This window comes from Mustela lutreola, chromosome 6, assembly GCF_030435805.1.
Source record: "Mustela lutreola isolate mMusLut2 chromosome 6, mMusLut2.pri, whole genome shotgun sequence".
Taxonomy (NCBI): Eukaryota; Metazoa; Chordata; class Mammalia; order Carnivora; family Mustelidae; genus Mustela; species Mustela lutreola.
Window position 1 is genome coordinate 2,918,139 of NC_081295.1, and position 6,000 is coordinate 2,924,138.

Consider the following 6,000-nt stretch of genomic DNA (forward strand, 5'->3'; position numbering starts at 1 on the left):
AGTGATCCCCGACTTTCTTGTCTTCACCTCCACTTCTGGAAACTTCCCTGAGGTTCCTAAAAACATCTACTGCACTTGTTATTCAAGGGCAGGAATCCTGGGGTACCTGAGCCCGATGACCAGTTCTCAGAGGGGAAGGTATGATTGCTCCCAGAACCCCACTGCGAGCCCCTCCGGAGAGACGCCCAGCAGCCTGCCGGGCTCGGGGTCCCGCTGGTCGCTTACAACGCGCCGCAGCTACGGGCAGACGAGCCCCAGCTCACGCCGGACTCAGACGCGGACGCGGACGCGGACTGCCGCGCTCGCGCCATCTCCCCGCCGCCCTCGCGCAGTCCACAGCACGCGGCACCGCACTCGAACTTCCGGAGCGAAGCCCTGTGACAGCGAATTGGGAGGGGGAGACAGGCAAGGGGTGATATCGCATTTAAAACCATCTTCTTCCTAAAATTGTAAACAATGATGAAGAGAAGAGAAGTCGTGCCATCCAGATTTATTTCCTGCAGTGAAGACCCTGGCACAACCCCCCAGAGCTCGATGCGACTCTCCATTTAGGAAAAACGTCTCCGGCCCTGAAGTCCCTCTGGTTTTACTGTGTCAACCCTTCATACGGGGAAAGCATTAAAAACAAAACAAAACAAAACAACAAAAAAAACCCGAAATCCTTGAATGTTTCCACTCATTCCCCCGCCCCCCCCCCCCCCCGGCCTTTCCTCGGACTGCGCGGCGCGAGCGCAGGGAAGGGGCGGGCGGGGCGAGCCCAGGGAGGGAGGGGGCGGGCGGGGTTCCCAGCGGCGCAGGCGCAGTAGCAGCCTTCGGGGCGCCGCAGTGGCTTTGACGGATCGCCGCGGCACAAAGCACGAGGCACAGACGTCAGAGCGGCCACGACCCAACGCCTCACGCACAAACGGCACCGTTTCGCCTGCGCTCCCTCCCTCCGGCCCCGAGGAGTGTGGACACAACGGAGGCGCGTGCCGCGAGCTGCCCCATCCGTACGGGGCAGGGGCGCTTCAGAAGAAAGTGCGGCAGCGCGTGTTTTCCGGACTCGATCCTCATGCAGGGTTAGGGTCTGTCTTTGTGAGCGTGTGTGCGCCCAGGGTGCGCGCGCACACACACACACACACACACACACACACACACACACACGAGTACGGTCGCCCCAAGGGAAAGGGCGCCAGATGACCCAGTCAGTGTCTCCGTCTAGGAGGTACCCGGGCCGTCCTCATTCGGGGTTTGCCTCCCCTGCAGGCGTGCGAGCGGCGAGTCTGTGGTTCACGGCGCCCCCGCCTGCGAGCCCTCCAGCCCCTGCTGTCTGCCAGGCGGGAGAGGGCAGCGCCCCTCTGCCCGGACTCCGTGCGTCTCCCCAGCAGCTGGCCGTGCGGGACCGGTTCCTGGGTCGGGGTGTGTCCGCGCCCGCAGGGCTGGGATCCGGGCTGCACCCAGAGCCGCGCTCCCGAGCCGCAGGGGCGGAGCCAGCCGCTGGCCGGCGCCTCCCACCGCCTCCCGCCCTTGGTGAATGTCCGGGCCCCACGGTCCCAGCGTCCCCACCCCGGCCCTTTCCTCCCCTCCACAGGGGTCCTACTCCTTTTTCTCCCCACTGATATCCACTGACATCTGTATCTTTACATGTTTGCAAAAATGTATCATTTCTCTCTTTTGGATGCAAAATGTGGGCTAGCATTCTGTATGTCTGCCCAATTTTGTATGAAATAACGTTTTGCAATAGGACCAATTTTGACTTGTTTTTTTTTTTATTTTTTTAAAGATTTTATTTATTTATTTGACAGAGAGATCACAAGTAGGCAGAGAGGCAGGCAGAGAGAGAGAGAGGGAAGCAGGCTCCCCACTGAGCAGAGAGCCCGATGCGGGCCTCGATCCCAGGACCCTGAGATCATGACCTGAACCAAGGCAGCAGCTTAACCCACTGAGCCACCCAGGCGCCCCAATTTTGACTTGTTATATGCAATATACAGCCTAGCTAAATTGGGATCTTCCAGGGGTGTCTATCAATCAGCATGTTAATACACGTTTTATTTGTTGCCCCAATCTACATTTGCAAAGCACAGTGACCATTCATACCGGAATATGGGCTTAGACCTGAAATGACAGATGGAGGTTATATTTGAAACAGTGTCCTAAGGCTGCAATGTCCCCATGCCATTTCTTTTGTTGTCACACACGCAAGAATTGCCGGGTGCCACATTTACTATGAAAGACGTCATCCTGCACATGGATGGGTCACAGTCTTGATGACGCAAGTAACAAAACTGTGAGTGTTCGGTCCTCCTCCATGTCCCCCTCCTTTCGCCCTCCTGGGCCCTCATGTCATGCCCGGCTCCTCCATGGTTTTCATCTCTCTGTCCTGGCTAGAAGGAAAGAATGTGGGGAATTCAGGAGTTGATCTGATCAGTCCATAAAGTGCATCACCTGCCCACCTTAGGGGGCAACAGTCGACTTATTAACTCCTTACACGAAGGTCACGTGCAGGCAGAGAGCTAGTCCGGCTGTGAACAGGCAGCTGTCTCCCGGAACACAAGAAAGTTCTGGAAGTCGAAAGAATGGATATAACCACTTTGCTCTTGGGTGTTATTTATGTCCATGGAAGAAGTTTGGAGAAATGGAGCCCACCGGGGAAAAAAGGGTTTAAAATTACTATGAATTTACAGAAAAATTAGGCCATGGTCTTTGCAGCTGCTTTACTCTGAGGGCGCTGTGCTCTGGGCACCCACTTACACTTGAAGGAGTTGTGCTCTGAGAAATTTCCATGTGAGCCTACAGAAGTTCCGTGAGACAGGGCGGGTCTACCAGGGAAGCCCCTGAGACCAGGTTTTGGAGGCCCGGCTTACCAGCTTGCAAAGCCTTGCCGCCTCTGTGCAGATGACCAGCCTGAATATATGTGGCCAGCTCCGAGACCTGGGCTATGTCTGTGTGTCCATCTCCAGAGCTGGGACACCCTCCTCAAGGGCCCTACCTTACAGCTTGATCCCTGGGCTTTCCTGTGAAGTTGTTGGGTCATCGCCAGTGGTTGAACCACTCATGAAAATAAGGAACGGAGGGGCGCCTGGGTGGCTCAGGCCCTAAGCTTCTGCCTTTGGCTCAGGTCATGATCCCAGAGTCATGGGATGAGTCCCACATCGGACTCCCCGCTCAGCGGGAAGTCTGCTTCTCCCTCTCCCTCTGCGTGTGCATGCGCTTTCTCTAATAAATAAATAAAATATTTAAAAAAAAAAAAAAAGAAAAGAAAAGAAAGAAAGAAAAGAAGGAAGGGGATCCTGGGACATTCGTCCCGGGAGTCAGCTTGCGCCTCCCTCCTCCCGGCACGAAGAAGTGCTAACCCACCGGATTGTTCGAGGGCGGCAGTAATTAGGTACGCCAGTGCCTATTTACCGCATTAGAAACCTGCCTGCCCGCAGCATCAGAAGGCGGCAGCGGCAGAATTCTGCCACCCCAGACCGCTTCTGCCGCTGACGCATGTGCTCCTTGATGTGCTTTCTTAGCGGGTGCCCTGGTTTGTGTCAATAACACCCCCCCCAAAACCCCGGGGGAGCAGAAGCTACAGCTCTGCGCCCACACCCCCCACCAACGTGAGGTCTGCTGGACCGCGTTGCAGGGCTTGAACTCTCTGGCAGTGCCCCTGGGCACCCCATTTCCCTGTGAGTCCCCTGCGTTCTGGGGTGCGAGACTCTGTCCTGCACCGGCACCCAGCGCGCGGGCCGGCTTCTTCGGGTCCCCCTGCGCGGCCGCAGCCCCTGGCGCACCGGCTCGGAGAGGTTCCGAGCCCTGCGGGCGGGGGAGGGAGGGCCGCCCGGTAGCCCCCAAGGCGCGGGGAGGGAGGGGGAGGTGTTGGGCACGCGCCAGGCCTGACGGCCCCGCGGCTTGTTTCATGGGTCTGATAATAAAAATCCCATTAGGCTCCTCTCATTGAGAAAAAGGAGCAAGAAAAAAAAACCTGCGTGTGTCACCGCGCGGCATTGACGCAGGCGGCTCTGACGCCAGCAGCCCAGGCGGGGGCGCGGGGGGTGGGGGAGTGGGGCGCGGGGGCCCCCGCGAGGGATGCGCGAGGGCCGGCCTCTCCCGCCCCGAACACGCCGCCCCCGCTGCTGCCGCCCCCATGCAGTCCCCCCACCCCGTGCCCCCTGTGCCACTGCACCCCTGACCTGCCCCTTCTGTCTCCCCACAGCATCCGCACCTTCCCCTGATGCAACCCCTACCCTGGCACCAATCTGCAGTCCCTTGTGTCACCCTGGCAGGACCCTGACGAACCCCCAGCATCCCTGGCCCCCTGCCCCCCCTTGCCCGGGGGAGAGCGGAGGAGGGGCAGGAGCAAGGTGAAAGGGGAGGGGTGCCTGGGAGGGAGGGGGCGGATCCCCGCATTCCCCAGAGGAAAGGGCTTGGGGGGACCCCCAGGCCACACATCTTGATGCCCAAGCCCCCCAGAGATGCCATCCGTGGACCCCCTGCAGATGTGCCGTGCCCCCAGACTCCGGGTGCCCAGCCTCCTCTCCAGCAAGTGCCCATTGTTCATGGCCTGAGAATCTACTAAAGTCAGGGTTATTTTTCTGTTAAAAAAGTCATCAGGACAGGAAAAAACATTAGTGGTGTTGTGCATGCCTGAGCCAGGGCCCTGTGCCCGTGTCCACGTGTGTTTCTTCATGGAAGGCTCTGGGCATCAGTGCCGGGGTGCGGGAGAAGGGGGGCGGGCAGCTCGGCGACCGCCAGGCCTGTGTGGGGCTCTGGGCATGGGACAGCCGGGAAGCGCAGGATCGGGCAGACAGAGTTTGTGACCTAGAATAAATGCTGCTTCTCTGTCAGAAGGAAGCAAGCAAAAGTCTGACTGCGTAAACATCTGCATTTCAAACGCGTGGGTTTTTTCACACTCTTGGGAACAGAGGGAACTTTGGCTGTGTCACTCCTTTCTAAAAGTGCTACAGAGTCCATCCTATAGGATGGGCTGGAACTTGGTAGCCTCGATTCAGCCCCAGCTGTAAATGCCGACCCTTCTGCTCTCATGCCCACTTGATGCGGAGGATGTATTTACCCATAATGCTCTTGCGGCATAGAACTTTCCATCCCACTGCCATAGGCAGCACCCTTCCTGGTAGAGGGAGATTCTGAGAAAACCCCTTCTTAGAACTCTCTTCTCATGGTGGATAAGCTGGAATCCTGCCTAGAATTAGAAACAGGAATGCCTGATGCTTGTATGCCAGTGTTCACAGCAACTCGACTCACAGCTGCCCAAAGCTGGGTACAGCCCAGATGTCCATCAGCTGACGAGTGGATGAGCAAATGGAGACCACTCAAGGGAGTACTACTCAGCCATGAAAAGGAACGGAGCTCTGACATGAGCTGTGGCATGGATGACCTGGAGGACATTATGCTCAATGAAATAAGCCAGACGGAAAAAGACAAAGGGAAGCCCCCAGAGTCATCAAATCCAGAGAGACAGGAAGTAGGTGGTGGGAGCGAGGGGTGAGGGAGGGGGGGGTTAGTGTTTAATGAGCACAGAGTTTATGTTTGGGATGATAGAAGAGTTCTGGGAGTAGACAGTGGTGACGAAGTCCCCGCATCACGAAGGTAGGAGATGGCACTGGATCATACCCTTAAAGATGGCTTACATGGTACATCTTGTGTTCTACGCATTTGTCACAATAAAAACAAACATACAAACATTAAGCATCTCTTGGAAAGGATGTCTCTTCCAGGAGTCCTCTTCAAACCCGTCCTGTGACAACAGCACCCCTTGGGCATGGCGTCCACTGCCACCAACACCCAGTTAACACACCTGTTGCTGCCTAAACCTTAGTGAGAGGAGATACTGAAAGTCACAAAGGCCTCTCCTGCCCTTTCATATTCTGCCAAAATGATTATAACATCCGTTTGAGAATGTTTAGGAGTGGACTAAATTCTTTTTTTTTTTTTAAAAGATTTTATTTATTTATTTGTAAGAGAGAGAGAGTGAGAGCGAGCACAGGCAGACAGAGTGGAAGGCAGAGTCAGAGGGAG